Genomic DNA, 16,680 nt, shown 5'->3' with positions numbered 1-16,680 from the left:
TAGATGCTACTACCAGAGTTGATATTAAAATAAGGTGAAATGTGGAACAGTGAGAATGCTGTGTGGAAATATCAATAGTAACTCTGTTTCTTAATGGAAAATTCTGCAATTTATGGCTTACCCAACAGGTCTATGCTTATTCTGTTTCCTTCTTCATTTGTATAAAGCATATCATCTTTATGAGTCCCTCATCAATTAGCTGAATGATGCTAACTGCAAGTTAAGCAAAACGTGACTGTAAATATTTGGATAACAAAGTACATCACACCCTGTACTGGGCAATTACTTTCCTTTCCTTAAAAAGAGAAGTATTAAACATAAAGCTCATCAATTTGTCAGAAAAATTGTGAGGATGATTGGAATCCAGATGTGACAAGTTTGTCGAAGCTGATGAATGAGATATTTATGGTACTGTCAGTCAGGGCTGAAGCATCTTATTCTGATGAGCAGTGGAATTATCTTTACATTGTCAGCATTAAGGATCCTAATTCATTCATCTTACCACTGAGCTCTCACACACTTCAGGCTCTCAGCCTTTTATAGGCAGCTATTGTGATGCAGAATCTTTGAAGCGTTGTCACTCATTATCTGCCATTCACTTTTATGCATTGGATCACAGCAGCAATAGGTGGTTTATTCTGAATTACATTTGACATCATTAGTGTAGGGGTACTGCTATCTTATAAACACATGCGCATTCTTGGCACAAAGTTCAATGTATCATAATTAAATGCAGAGAAGATAATAATAACCATAAAATTGGACTATCATGTAGCTATAAAAATAGTACTCTTAATAAAAGGTGTCTGTGACTACTTTATCATTATCTACTTGTTTATCCCCTTCTAAAATTTGTTTTTTTTTCCACTCTTGGTTTCTGTTTGTGTGAAGTGATTTGATGCAGTCCTGTCTTTGTATTTTGCCTTGTCCAGATGCACTGGAAAAAAGCCCAGTCACACAGCATTGTGTATTCTCTTGGATTGAATTAGGCCTAATTCTCCCAGATATATATCCCTGTTTGGAATGCCTTAATCATCCATTAATGGAGAATCATGTATTGCAAATAACACCAGTCGCTACGTACAGGATAAATAGATGTTGTAGGGTTCAACCATCCATCACACTAGATGAATCTCCTTCACTGTGAGTTGGGTCTTCTTTCTTTTGGCTATTTACTTTTTCTTCTGGGGGGTGCAAAAGGCATCTTTCAGATGTACATTTTCAGTCCCAAATGAGAACTCTAGTTATTGAACCCCTAATAACAATGTTATGTACACATGTGATAAGTTGTAAATGACTAACTGTTCAATAGTGCATTGCAGACTGTCAACAACAGTTTAGCTTTTTTCAACTTTGTGAATTACCTCCTCCCATGCAAAAGAAGGGTGTACCCCATTTCCCTCTGAGATTAATAACGTTAGAAAAATTTGATAATTCATAGTTTAAAACATACAACAATCGGCATGCAATTTTATGCTTTACATTTTTTTTTAGAAAAATCAAATGACAACCTCTTCTTCCCCTGTGAAAAGCCATTATAGAAGTTGTATAACTTTCCAATGTTGGAAGAGCATAAGGGAAAACATAAAATAAATACCAAATTTTGGTAAAAATCAGTGACCTAACAGTTCCAATTGAATCAATTAACCTAATCTAAATTAACCTAAATCAACCTAAATTAAGCAATTAACATAAATCACATCATACTAAGCAACTGAATGGAAGGAACTCCAATTTAGTGGAAATATCATGGTCTGCATCCATGTGAACTAAGAAATATTTTGGAGCTGGAATTCATCCCCTTGATGATGAGGTCTTTGGTTTTGAAATTTTGCATGAAAAATTTTGCGCGAAATATTTTGATAGGCACATGGTGGGGGGGGAAGACGGATAGAAACTACGCATGACCAAAAGCTCTAAATAAGGACTAGGAATCAGCACAGGCTTGGTGGGCCAAAAGACTGTTTCTCTGTTGCATTGAATTGTACTTTTTTGCATTAAAAATGGCCAGAATCTTACACTTTTTGAGTGTGTCAATTTTGACGGGTTTGACATATGGTTTCTCTCTGCTTGGCCCAGCAACATAATCCTTCCTTTCTAACAGACAACTCGTCACCACAGAAGCAAGAATCTTGCTTTGTTGCTCAGAACTTAGTTAAAAGATATAGCGAATTGCTCCTGATGTTGAGATAAGTTTGCTGGTCTTCTCACACAATTCTGCCACATTTCTTGTCATAACCCATGTCATTCAGGTCCTTGTGAGATATTGTCCTAATCTGTTTTTCTTCCATGTTTCGCTGTCACTTCAAATTTGGATGCTTTCTTGTTTTGATAATGTGATGTTCTCGATTTTGGCAGGAAGAAGGAAAAAGGAGCACACTATTTAAATGATGCACAGTTGCAGATCTCTGAGATGAAGGAGGATCTGAGTGTTCTTGTGCATGAAATGCAGAAGGTTAGTATACAGGTACAGCGAGTAATTAGGTGAGGTAATAGAATCTTATCCTGCAACATGGGGAGATTTGGATGTCAATTAAAAGCAAAATTCCATAGATGTCAGAGATCTGAAATAAACCAAAATGTGCTAGAGAAACTCAGTAGGTTAAAGAAGATTCACTGGACTTGAAACATTTAATTTATTTTCTTTCTCCATAGATGCTACTGAATTTTCTGAGTGCTTTCTGTTTTTATTCTGAAATTAGAGGTGCTGCTTCAATTAGCTAGGGTAATGACGATACTGCATCTGAAGTACTGTGCCCAATATTGGTCACCTTACTAAAGGAAGGACATAAATAATTAGGGTAATAAAATGTGAGGCTGGATGAACACAGCAGGCCAAGCAGCATCTCAGGAGCACAAAAGCTGACGTTTCGGGCCTAGACCCTTCATCAGAGAGGGGGGGATGGGTTGAGGGTTCTGGAATAAATAGGGAGAGAGGGGGAGGAGGACCGAAGATGGAGAGAAAAGAAGATAGGTGGAGAGAGTATAGGTGGGGAGGTAGGGAGGGGATAGGTCAGTCCAGGGAAGACGGACAGGTCAAGGAGGTGGGATGAGGTTAGTAGGTAGGAGATGGGGGTGCGGCTTGGGGTGGGAGGAAGGGATGGGTGAGAGGAAGAACAGGCGAGGGAGGCAGAGACAGGTTGGACTGGTTTTGGAATGCAGTGGGTGGGGGGGAAGAGCTGGGCTGGTTGTGTGGTGCAGTGGGGGGAGGGGACGAACTGGGCTGGTTTAGGGATGCGGTGGGGCAAGGGGAGATTTTGAAACTGGTGAAGTCCACATTGATACCATTAGGCTGCAGGATTCCCAGGCGGAATATGAGTTGCTGTTCCTGCAACCTTCGGGTGGCATCATTGTGGCAGTGCAGGAGGCCCATGATGGACATGTCATCTAGAGAATGGGAGGGGGAGTGGAAATAGTTTGCGACTGGGAGGTGCAGTTGTTTGTTGTGAACTGAGCGGAGGTGTTCTGCAAAGCAGTCCCTAAGCCTCCGCTTGGTTTCCCCAATGTAGAGGAAGCCACACCGAGTACAGTGGATGCAGTATACCACATTGGCAGATGTGCAGGTGAACCTCTGCTTAATGTGGAATGTCATCTTGGGGCCTGGGATGGGGGTGAGGGAGGTGGTGTGGGGGCAAGTGTAGCATTTCCTGTGGTTGCAGGGGAAGGTGCCGGGTGTGGTGGGGTTGGAGGGCAGTGTGGAACGAACAAGGGAGTCACGGAGAGAGTGGTCTCTCCGGAAAGCAGACAGGGGTGGGAATGGAAAAATGTCTTGGGTGGTGGGGTCGGATTTAGATGGCGGAAGTGTCGGAGGATGATGCGTTGTATTTGGAGGTTGGTGGGGTGGTGTGTGAGAACGAGGGGGATCCTCTTTGGGCGGTTGTGGCGGGGGCGGGGTGTGAGGGATGTGTTGCGGGAAATACGGGAGATGCGGTCAAGGGCTTTCTCGATCACTGTGGGGGGCAAGTTGTGGTCCTTGAAGAACTTGGACATCTGGGATGTACGGGAGTGGAATGTCTTATCGTGGGAGCAGATGCGGCGGAGGCGAAGGAATTGGGAATAGGGGATGGAACTTTTGCAGGAGGGTGGCTGGGAGGAGGTGTATTCTAGGTAGCTGTGGGAGTCGGTGGGCTTGAAATGGACATCAGTTACAAGCTGGTTGCCTGAGATGGAGACTGAGAGGTCCAGGAAGGTGAGGGATGTGCTGGAGATGGCCCAGGTGAACTGAAGGTTGGGGTGGAAGGTGTTGGTGAAGTGGATAAACTGTTCGAGCTCCTCTGGGGAGCAAGAGGCGGCGCCGATACAGTCATCAATGTACCGGAGGAAGAGGTGGGATTTGGGGCCTGTGTAGGTGTGGAAGAGGGACTGTTCCACGTAACCGACAAAGAGCCAGGCGTAGCTGGGGCCTATGCGGGTGCCCATGGCCACCCCCTTTGTCTGTAGGAAGTGGGAGGAGTCAAAAGAGAAGTTGTTGAGGGTGAGGGCGAGTTCGGCTAGGCGGATGAGGGTGTCGGTGGAGGGGGATTGGTCGGGCCTTGAGGCCATCTGCATACGTCCATGGTGAAGATGAGGTGTTGGGGGCCAGGGAATTGGAAGTCCTGGAGGAGGTGGAGGGCGTGGGTGGTGTCACGGATGTAGGTAGGGAGTTCCTGGACCAAAGGGGAGAAAATGGAGTCCAGATAGGTGGAGATGAGTTCGGTGGGGCAGGAACAGGCTGAGACAATGGGTCGACCAGGGCAGGCAGGTTTGTGGATTTTGGGAAGGAGATAGAAACGGGCCGTGTGGGGTTGGGGAACAATGAGGTTGGAGGCTGTGGATGGGCGGTCCCCTGAGGTGATGAGGTCATGAATGGTGTTGGAGATGATGGTTTGGTGCTCGGGTGTGGGGTCATGATCGAGGGGGCGGTAGGAGGTGGTGTCGGAGAGTTGGCGTTTGGCCTCGGCGATGTAGAGGTCAGTGCGCCATACTACCACTGTGCCACCCTTGTCTGCGGGTTTGATGGTGAGGTTGGGGTTGGAGCGGAGGGAGCGGAGGGCTGCCCGTTCTGCAGGGGAGAGGTTGGAGTGGGTGAGAGGGGTGGAGAGGTTGAGGCGGTTAATGTCTCGACAGCAGTTGGAGATGAAGAGGTCGAGGGAGGGTAGGAGGCCTGGGGGTGGTGTCCAGGAGGAGGACTTGTGTTGGAAGCGGGTGAAGGGGTCAGTGGAGGGAGGGTTGGGCTCCCGCAGGAAATGCTACACTTGCCCCCACAACTCCTCCCTCACGCCTATCCCAGGCCCCAAGATGACATTCCACATTAAGCAGAGGTTCACCTGCACATCTGCCAATGTGGTATACTGCATCCACTGTACCCGGTGTGGCTTCCTCTACATTGGGGAAACCAAGCGGAGGCTTGGGGACCGCTTTGCAGAACACCTCCGCTCAGTTCGCAGCAAACAACTGCACCTCCCAGTCGCAAACCATTTCCACTCCCCCTCCCATTCTTTAGATGACATGTCCATCATGGGCCTCCTGCAGTGCCACAATGATGCCACCCGAAGGTTGCAGGAACAGCAACTCATATTCCGACTGGGAACCCTGCAGCCTAATGGTATCAATGTGGACTTCACCAGTTTCAAAATCTCCCCTTGCCCCACCGCATCCCTAAACCAGCCCAGTTCGTCCCCTCCACCCACTGCACCACACAACCAGCCCAGCTCTTCCCCTCCACCCACTGCATCCCAAAACCAGTCCAACCTGTCTCTGCCTCCTTAACCTGTTCTTCCTCTCACCCATCCCTTCCTCCCACCCCAAGCCGCACCCCCATCTCCTACCTACTAACCTCATCCCACCTCCTTGACCTGTCTGTCTTCCCTGGACTGACCTATCCCCTCCCTGCCTCCCCACCTATACTCTGTCCACCTATCTTCTTTTCTCTCCATCTTCCCCTCTCTCCCTATTTATTCCAGAACCCTAACCCCATCCCCCTCTCTGATGAAGTGTCTAGGCCCGAAACGTCAGCTTTTGTGCTCCTGAGATGCTGCTTGGCCTGCTGTGTTCATCCAGCCTCACATTTTATTATCTTGGATTCTCCAGCATCTGCAGTTCCCATTATCTCTAATACTTAGGTTGCATTTCAGAGAAGGTTTTGAAGGCTAATAGCCAGAAGAGGTGCACTTATGAGGAAAGATTGGTCAGGCTGGACTATAACTGCAGGGGTTTAGAAGAGTTACATGTGACTGAATTAAAATATGTAATATCCTGATAAGTCTCGACAGGGTAGATACGAGGAGAATATCTCCTGTTATGGGCAATCTAGAACTGGTGATTAATGTTTAAAAATCAGAGGTCATGCAGTTAAAACAAAGGAGAGATGGAATTTTTTCTCTCATAAGTTTGTTAATCTTTGGAAGTCTCTCTTTGAGAAGTTCTTGATTATTTTTAAAGCAGGTGTAGATAGAGTCTTACTAAAATAAGGAATAGGCAGGAATATGGTTTTGAGGTTACAATCAAATCAGCCATTAGCTTATCGAATGGCAGAGCTGGTTTCAAGGGCTGTGTGTGTTTTAATTCATTCATGGGATGAAGGCATCATTGGTTAGGTCAGCATTTACTGCCCATCCCTAAGTGATCAGCGGCCAGTTCAGAGTCAACCGCATTGCTGTTGGTCTGGAGTCACATGTAGGCCAGACCAGGTAAGGATGGCAGTTTCCTTCCCTGAAGGACATTAGTAAACCAGATGGGTTTTTCCCAGACAATTGGCAATGGTTTCATGGTCATCATTAGACTCCTAATTCCAAATTTTTATTGAATTCAAATTTCACCATCTTCCATTACGAGATTTGAACCTAGACCCCTGGGACATTACCAGGGCCTATAGATTAATAGTACAGTGATAATACACCAGGCCATCACCTCCCCAAATTGCCTACTCCTGCTCCTGATTCATATTTTATACGTACCATTTCATTATTTTACATTCAAAGTTTTTGTAAATGAACCCCTGCAAACTGTATGTTATCCATCTTCCACATAGCTGGCTTACGCTACTTCAGAGTGGAAGTGAATGTTGCAAAATACTTAGATATAAAAAAAGGAAAGCTTTGCTTTGATATATGGCAACGACTAGATAACTTCATGTTTTATAGCCAATGAGTGCCTTTAAAATGTAACCACTTTTGTATCGCAGGCAGCCAACATGGTCCCTATAAACAGCAATGTGATATTAATCAGATAATACGTTTTTGTGATGTCAAATGACATACAAATATGTGCCAGACAACCGGGATAACACTAACACATGCAACAAAAACCATAGAGCCATGGAAAGGTTAAGCACAGAAAGCAGCCATTTTTCCCATCATGTCAGACTGGCTGAATAAACTAGTCGGCCATTCTAATCCCACTTAATAGCACTTGGTCCACAGCCTTGCAGTAACAGCACTTCAGGGAAAGATCAAGATTCCTTTGAAATGAGTTGAGGGTTTCTATTTCAATCACTAAACTGGACAGTGACTTCCAGACACCCATGGCCCTCTGGGTGAAATGTTTTCCTCAAATTCCCCTCTAATCCTTCTCTCAATCACCTTAAATACTGTGATCCTTGTGATGGTCCTCTCTGCTCGGGCAAACAGATCTTTCTTGTCTACTTTATCCAAACTCCTCAGTACTTTGTAGACCTCAACTAAGTCATTCTAGGCCTCCTGTGTCCTGAGGAAAACAACCCTAGCTGACCCAATCTTTCCTCATATCTGCAATGTAAGCTCAGGAAACATTTTTGTTAATTATCACTGTACTTTCTCTAGAGTAATTATGTCCTTTCTGTAATGCGGTGACCACTGATGATGATGTAGTCCAGTTGTGACCTAACCAGTCTCTTATATAATTTGAACAATACATCACTGCACTTGTATTCAATACCTCACACAATGAAGGAAAGCATCCCACATAACCTTCTTTACCACCTTATCTACCTGATCATTCATTAATGTATGCACATGTACTCTTAGGTCTCCTGTTTCCTCTAATCTAAATACCCTCCTGTTGATTGTGTATTCCTTTGCTTTATTTGTCCACTCCCAAATGCATAACCTAGTACTTCTCTGGATTGAATTTCTCTTGCTACTTTTCTGCTCATTCAATGAACTTACCTGTATTGGCACCTTGCTGCAGATGACAGCCTTCTTCTCCACTATTGAATACCCAGTCAATGTTTGGGTCATCTGCAAGTTTCCCAGTCCAGACTCCCACATCTAACTCAAAATCATTAACATATACCACAAAGAACAGGGGATCCAAAACTGAGCCCTGTTCCCTAAAGCAGAAACTGAATGATGTGATATTAAGCCTTCCTTTTGGAACACCATTTCTCCTGCATTCTTCTGTAATCAGAAACATGCTCAGAAATAAAGAGAACAGAAGAACTAAGAGCAGGAATAGGCTATTCAGCCCCTCGAGTCTCCTCCACCATTCAATACAAGCATGGCTGATTTCAGCTTGGCCTCAACTCCACTTTACTGTCCACATTCTATAATGCTTACACCTGTGACGAATTAAAAATCTGTCTATCGCCTCCTTAAATTTACTCAGGCCCCAGCATCCACTGCACTCTGAGATAATGAATTCCACAGATTTGTCATTCTTTGAGATAAAGTAATTTCTCCTCATCGTTTTGAATCTGTTACCTCTTGTTCTAGATTGCCCCACAGAGGAAACAATCTCTCCACATCTACTTTATTAATTCCCTTAATATTTCAATTAGATCTCCTCACATTTTCCTAAATTCACAGCAGTATAGGCTTAAACTGCTCAATTTCTCGTCATCATTCAAACTCCACATCTCTGGAATCAAACTAGTGAACCTCCACTGAACTGTCTCCAATGTAACTGCATCCCTCCTCAAAGAAGGGGACCAAAACTGCACACAATACTCCAGGTGCAGTCTCACTAGTACCTCATATAGTTGCAGCAACAGCTCCCTAATTCTAGATAACAAAGTGTGAAGCTGGATGAACACAGCAGGCCAAGCAGCATCTCAGGAGCACAAAAGCTGACGTTTCAGGCCTAGACCCTTCATCAGAGAGCTCTCTGATGAAGGGTCAAGGCCTGAAACGTCAGCTTTTGTGCTCGTGAGATGCTGCTTGGCCTGCTGTGTTCATCCAGCTTCACACTTTGTTATCTTGGATTCTCCAGCATCTGCAGTTCCCATTGTCTCTGACCTCCCTAATTCTAATTTAGGATTAAATGCCAAAATTCCATTTGCCTTCCTTACTGCCTGCTGTACTTACATCCTGGTTTTCTGTGATTTGTTCATGAGGACACCAGAACCCTCTGCTCTTAAGAACTGCGAAGTTTCTCTCCATTAAGAACCATGCAGCCATGAACATGTGGCCATACACCATAGAAAAGGACAGGGACATACACTCCAAAAGGAGAACTATCAATGAACAACAAAAGAGGTAAGACTGAGGAAATTAAAGTTAAAAAAATCAATTAAAATCAAAATCTAAAATGCAATTTTGATTTAAACTGTATCCCAAGCATGGTACTAATCTAGATAATGCTACTATTCATTTGACAAAAAAGGAGGGATGTTGCCGTTGTGGTGTGTACTTTGCATGCAATAGTGAGTGGTCTTTTTGCAATATAATATTTATAGCTACATACCCAAAATTCATTCTAGAGAAAGGTTGGTTTAATGTATGTTATTGAACAAATCCAGTATTAATCATTTTTTAAATTTGTACAGTGTGTCTTTGGCATTAATTAAAAATAATGTTTGGACATTCTTCTTTTTCAACCCTACTATGTCTATTATACATAAATATGAAAGTTGTATTCGTATATTGCCTTTATTTTCAGTAAAAATCATAAAATAACATACTTTTAAGACACAGTGGCCTAATTGAACAAATTATATCAGCTTCAAACTTTCAGAATCATGGATCACATACCTTTTCATGTTGAATATAACTCACCATTCAGCATTGTCACTAGGTCAAAATCCTCAAATTCCCATTCAATACAGTTATGGAAACACTATCTCCACACCAATTCCAACAGTCCAAGGCGAAAGGCCAAAGCTTTCTCAGGGTAATAAAGATGACCATTAAAAGTTACCATTGCCCACATCTGAAAAAAGCCTTTTATAATGGTCGTCCATGAACCAATGAAAAAAGAATTTGAATTTGCATAAAGCTTTCCGCAACTCCATGACACCCCCAAGTAGCTGACAACGAAGAATGTATTTTTCAAAGAGTTGTGGTTTCCATTCTTTCGTGGGATGAGGACATCACTGGCTGGCCAGCATTAATTGCCCATCCCTAGTTGCACTTCAGAGAGTGGCAGTGAACTGCCTTCTTGAACCATGTGCTGTGGATTAACCAACAATGCGATTAGGGAGGGAATTCCAGGATTTTAGCCTAGTGCAATGTAGGAAAATATTGTTAGTTGAAGTTTCTTTCCTCAAATATGCAAACAACAAAAAACAAGTGTCTGTTTGGAAATGTCAAAAGGTTATCTTATCCAACAATTTGAAAAAGTAGTTTCAGAGATAATAGGAACTGCAGATGCTGGAGAATCTGAGATAACAAGGTATAGATCTGGATGAACACGCAGGCCAAGCAGCATCAGAGGAGCAGGAAGGCTGATGTTTCGGGCCTAGACCCTTCGTCAGAAAATAAAGAGGGTCTGGTGAAGGGTCTAGGCCCAAAATGTCAGCCTTCCTGCTCCTCTGACGCTGCTTGGCCTGCTGTGCGCATCCAGCTCTACAACTTGTTATCTCAAATTTGAAAAAAATACATATTTTCAATACTATGATTATCTTTCCATGATAATTTCTAAATAAAATTGCTGAAGGAAAACAACCTCAGGCAATTTTCTTTCCACATGGAACATGACAGTTGGTAAAGCTTTTATATGAAAAGTTCTTCTATAAAAAGAATCTGAAAAATAACATCTCAGTAATTGGTCATATTGTTACAAACTAATTCATTGATGAAAAACTTTAAACAAGTTTGCTTTTGCAAAGCTCAATAAAACACTCCCTTGGAATTTGGAACAAATTATTTGGAATTCATTTTCTGTGAAATATGTGGAAATGGTTTCTTATGCATTGCGAAACTTAAAATGTTTGGTTCCTAATAATCTAACATGACTGTTCTGGCGACAACCTAATCATCATGAAAAATAATTTCCTGTCAAAAAATTACATCATAGAAAATCTTTGGAAAAACTGATAACAGCACCATAGCTATTAAGCTATGTGGTTCAAGGCCATTGAAAACATTTTAATGTGTGCACATTTCTTCTTTGCATGCTTATCATCCAAAGTCTCAAAACTGAATGTCTCATATAGCAAATATTTCTCTGCATCCTTCAATCAGTGAAAAACATTTTCCCTCATTCCCACAACCTATCTTTTATCTATCACTGACATGAACATCTTTTAAATATAAGCAAAATTATTCCAGAAAGTAGAATACACTTATCTACAGGATGAATTGCAGATAATATTACCAACTGTCCTTATGACAATTAGTTAATAATTTAATATTAGAAACAGTGTTACATGTTTTCATAAATAATAGGATTTAAAAATACTCCAAGTACTTTTCAAATTGGAATCATCATTACAAATGCCTGAAACATGTTGAAAAATAAAAGTGCTATGCATGAATAATATACATATTTGCTGTGTACCAATTACACTCATTAATACTATTTAGGGCATGTTCTAATAACAAATGAACAGTATCACGTTACTATAATTTTAACTGATTTAAATTAAAATGTTGTAGTTTGACGGTTACATATCCAAACAAATTTAAAGCAGATAAACAAAATATTGGAAATATGTTTTTTTCAATCTCGCACTAGTTGTATATCTGTCAAGGGCTAATCAGTCGAGATCCATTTAACTTTGATTGACACAATTTCACAGTGTTCTATGGACTGTTAGAATATAAGGAGTTTGCTTCTAAAATTCCATTCATTCTGAATATTCCGTAAGACTTTTGAAGAGATGCATACTGATGATTCCCAGCACCCTGACAGCTAGGCACATATCAGGAATAAAAGTGGTCCACAGCTGGATCCTATCCGCATGCTGAGTTGACATGTGGAGTAATTTTTGCCACTGCTGTCTTAACTTGACATATTCACAGCTGTAAATGATTTATCTTCCACATTCTATTCCAACTACTTCAAAGTGCAATTCTTCTGCCAGGGGGTGGGGGGGCTTTTGGGAGTGCCCTATTTTTAATTGTTCTTTTCACTTGTACATTGTTACGGACAAGGAAGAGCAGGCGATGATAAAAGCCTCCAGTCGTCTCTCAGGCTGCCATCAGCCAGCTCAACCTAAGAGTGACCCTGAAAAAAGTGGGTTACATTTTGTCAATGAACAGCTGCAAACTGAGCTGCTGAGAATGTCACTTCAGAATTGTTTGTGTGGTCTATTTCCAGTAATATTTCCCGACTCCCTTTAAGGTAAAGTGACAGTTTATAAATTGTTAATAATTGCAGACCACCACAAGCACAGGCAAGAAAATCAGCCTGCTGTGTGACTTTTTTATGACTTACAATACAAGATATCTGCCATCTTTCACATGTTGCACTTAGGTATGCATGGGTCTAATAGGAAACAGGGATAGATTAGTCAAAATATGTCAAACGTTTCAGCAAATAATTGCTTTCTTAAACATGAATCCTGTCATCTGATAAATTGTTTGATTTCAATCAAAGGAAAAATAGTACAGTTATTTCATTGCAGAGGCTCATATGAATATTCATTCAGAAACATGTTAATTTCTTCACTTGAAAAGCTTGAGATTAGGTCCATAATTGCAGGTACTTGATGAGGCAAAATTCTATCTGAATATTTAATTCTTGGTTTGCCTAAATTTAATGGCACATTCATATCCACGGTATTGATAAGAACATTTGGAATTGTTCCCATCTCTTCCCAATACTTTCTTCATTCATCCACTAACACAATAACAACAACTTACATTTATATAGCGTTCTTGACAAGCATCTCAAAGCACTTCAATGGAACATTATCAAGTAGAATTTAGCACATAAGGAAATATTAAGACAAGTGACCAAAGGTTTACATAGAAACATAGGGGATAGTGGGGCATTTCACCCCTTGAACCTGTGCCACCATTCAATCTGATCATGGTTTATCATTGAGCTTAATACCCTAATCTCACCCTCCCCACACCCCAAAAATCCTGTGATCCTTTTAGCCACAAGAGCTATATCCACCTCCTTCTTGAAAACACAATGTTTTGGCCTCATCTCAAATACTTCTTATGGTAGTGAATTCCTTTGACTCGCCAAACTCTGGGCGAAGAAGTTTCTCCTCATCTCAGTTCTAAAAGGTTTACCCCTTATCCTTAAACTATGACTATGGACTCTGAAGAAGGGCCGAGGCCCGAAACGTCAGCTTTTCTACTCCTCTGATGCTGCTTGGCCTGCTGTGTTCATCAGCTCTGCACCTTGTTATCTCAGGAACATCCATCTCATTCTGTTAGAATTTTATAGGTTTCTGTGAGATCACCCCTCATTCTTCTAAACTCAAATGAATACAATCTTAACCAACTCAAACTCTCTTCATAAATCAATCCTGCTATCCCAGGAATCAATTTGGTAAACATTTTCCACAATCCCTCTATAGCAAGAACATTCTTAAGGAAACTAAAACTCAATATTTGAGGTGTGGTGTCATCAATGTCCTGTATAATTGCAGCAACTCCTGTAGTTGAATTCTCTTATCATATTACCATGTCACAATTATAGGCAATTCACAGTTTGCCCAAGCAGATATGTTTTTAAGGAACCATAGAGGAGGAAAAACAGGGTGGGGGAGGCAGAAAGTATTAAAGACATTCCAGAGTTTAGGACTTTGACATCTAAAAAGAATAATCGTTATTGGTGGAATGGTTAAAATCGAGACTGTGCAAGATCCAGAATAAACCATAAGGTGATAAACTGGGTTATTGGAGCCTTTCCAACACAAGTGTTGGAACTGACATATCATTGAGACGGCGAAATAGCCAAATCCAGAAGAAGATCTTCTTCTTCGAGCTAAAAGGCCCGTGGTGTTGAGCGCAAACGTGTTTTTACCACTACCGACTAAGAGCGAGGCTGATGATAATACTTGGCCTTCGAAAATGTGGAATCATAGAATCGCAGATTGTGCAGAGAGCGGCCATCCGGCCCTTTGAGTCCCTGCCGGTTCTCTCCACCATGAAATCTCCCTTTGAGCTAGTCCCACTTCCCCGCCTTTCCTCGCGGCGCCACAGTGTTGTTCCCTCCAAATACTGATCCAAATCATTTTGGACATCTGCGTTGAAATCTGTGTTCATCATCCTCTCGTGGGAAGTATATTTTCGACTGTCACTTGTTTACATTGGCACTGGAACAAGGCATCCGAATGGGACAACATGCGCAGAAGTGACAGTTTAATCGTAAATAGTGTGCAATATAAAAAAAAGCCAAATTCAATACCCCTACTTATTGTAAATAGTTTGGAAATGCATGTCCGTTGCCACTTAAAATGCCCTGGACTTAGAGCCACGTACATTAAATCTAACCGACCAAGGTTCGTCCATAAACTGCAGCGCAGACAACAGACAACTTCCAAAGGCCTGAGCCCCAGGTGAGAAGGAGTTTGCACCAGGCTCCTGAGGCCATCTCCTCCAGGATAGTGAGCGAGGTGCTGTCAATGTCCGTTCAATGGCCCTGTCAGGAGAGCCACCTTGCTTGAGGGAGAGGTGGGAAGGACATGCTGAGCAACGTCCAGTTCATCAAGAAAGGAAGCAGAACAATTAGCATTTCACACGCTTTTCAAAAAAAAACTCCAGCCCTACCTTCCCCACAGAGTTCATCGTTTCCAATGGATTGTCCTTTTTTGGCCGTTGCATGCGTTGGCAGGGTGACAGTAGTCGAGTGTGCAAACTTGTGCTATTGTCTCTAGACGGGGCGAAGCCATGGAGACCCACTAATATGACATAGGAAAATGTTTACTGATGGATATTCTATGGGCTTTGTCCAACTCTTTCTCTATCATGACGACTCGATTTAAGTCTCTAACTGTTTGACTACAAATGCAAGAGTGCGATCCAACTCGATCCCATTGTCAGGGCGGTTTGAATGGGTAATTCAGCTTTTGTGTGTCTCGATTGAGGAGGCAAACATAAAGACAAGATTCTTGAGCGCTCAAGCCCCCTATCCATGGATATCTGCACATCTCTTCAGGTTTTTTTTTCTCTCTCTCCAACTTCTCCTTCTGACATCAGCCCCCCAAAAAGCCTGAGCAGAACAGTTAAAAGTAGGCAAGGCAGACTTGCAAAGCCATCATTGTATTGCTGCACTGAAGCATGCCCGTTGCAAGTTTCCAGACAGCTTAAGTTTTTTTTAACCAAGAAACTTTCCTGACTCTTTGTACATTATCCGCACATCATGTTTCATAGCAAGAGATGAGGGGGGAGAGGAGAGGGAGAGATTAGGAAAATTGCATTGATAATTATCGTACTTATTGGCTCGCTTTTGCCTTCTCTCTCTCGTGTTTCCATAACAACAATTTGTGTTACAAAAGAATGTGGAACAAGCCAGCCCGGGGCCTGATTGGGATGTATTGTGTTCAGAAGGAGCTGCTGATTGGTCTGGAAGGGCCTTAACTACAGGCAACTGATATTCATTCAGCTTACTCCAGTGAGGAAATAGAACGAAATTTCAAGATTTGTTCTCCGGCGGGTCTCAAAGGTGAGTAAACGTGATTAAGCAAGGGGCTGGGCTATTGACCAAGTGAGTGTCCAGGTCCTGTGCATATAAACCACGCTGCGCTTTGTGCCTGTGTTGTGGTATTCGGCAGAACGGATTCTAACCAGGATTGTGTTTAACAGAGACCTTGAGAAACACAGGAATGATGAGCAAGTGAAGATTTCATGGTAAAACCAGGCATCCGTGCGTAGGATAGCGAGGTTATGTGTACTCGGCGTGCTGGCGGAAGTGAAACTCGCCTCTATCTTGTGTGGTGGCACTTAGTTTCCAACGAAGCTGCTGGAGCGTCTCTGGAGATGCCTGTGTGCTAGCAATCATTGTATTGCATTGGTCAATGCACCTCAATGTACAACAATGTCACTTTAACAGTAACACGTGCCAGTACAAAAAAAACTGTACCTGCTCGGATTGAGACTACGAATAGACGAACATCTGTGAACACAATCGCCTGTAGCCCTCAATAAGTAAAATATTGAGAAGTGGTGGAGAGGAGTTGACATTGTTTGATGGTGTCTAGCCAACATCCTGACACTGAGTGAAGTGTAGGACTCCCACCTCCTCCTCCTCCTCCCAAAGTAACAGTGCTGGTTACTACCATCCGTCAATACAACGGGGTAAGACCACCGTTAGGGTCTGCCAAAGTATAGCAAGGGTCCTTTAAGTTATCAGACCCTCTCGGTGCCTCAAATATATATATATATAAAGATTATCCTGTCTAAGTAAGAAATGCGTTGGGGTTTATAATTGCAATAACTTTTTCTTCTTGTGCAAAGAGTGTACAGAGCTGCTTCAATAACTGTGTATCTTCATAAAGTATTTTTGTCCTGTATTAGTAAGAAATGTATTGGGTCTTTTACTTTGCAGTTGTCAAACTTCAATTTTCTTTCATGTTCAAATAATGCACAGAACTGCTTCAGTAAC

At 42.3% G+C, this 16,680-nt stretch overlaps 1 protein-coding gene across 4 annotated transcripts in view; it reads left to right on the top strand.

The window, feature by feature from the left end:
- Window positions 1–16,680, top strand: part of LOC125455283 (protein FAM181A-like) — a 143,076-nt gene that overhangs the window by 124,143 nt on the left and 2,253 nt on the right. Inside the window, exons 4-5 of one of the 4 annotated variants that reach the window (XM_048537009.2) lie at window positions 2,359–2,455; window positions 15,575–15,741. The gene's annotated coding sequence lies outside the window, so the exon portion shown is untranslated. The other 3 variants (XM_048537012.2, XM_048537013.2, XM_048537014.2) reach the window with 3 other exon arrangements.

Source organism: Stegostoma tigrinum, chromosome 10, assembly GCF_030684315.1.
Source record: "Stegostoma tigrinum isolate sSteTig4 chromosome 10, sSteTig4.hap1, whole genome shotgun sequence".
In the NCBI taxonomy this organism is placed as follows: Eukaryota; Metazoa; Chordata; class Chondrichthyes; order Orectolobiformes; family Stegostomatidae; genus Stegostoma; species Stegostoma tigrinum.
Note: the sequence above shows the minus strand (reverse complement) of the source record. Positions and strands in the feature narration are given on the sequence as shown.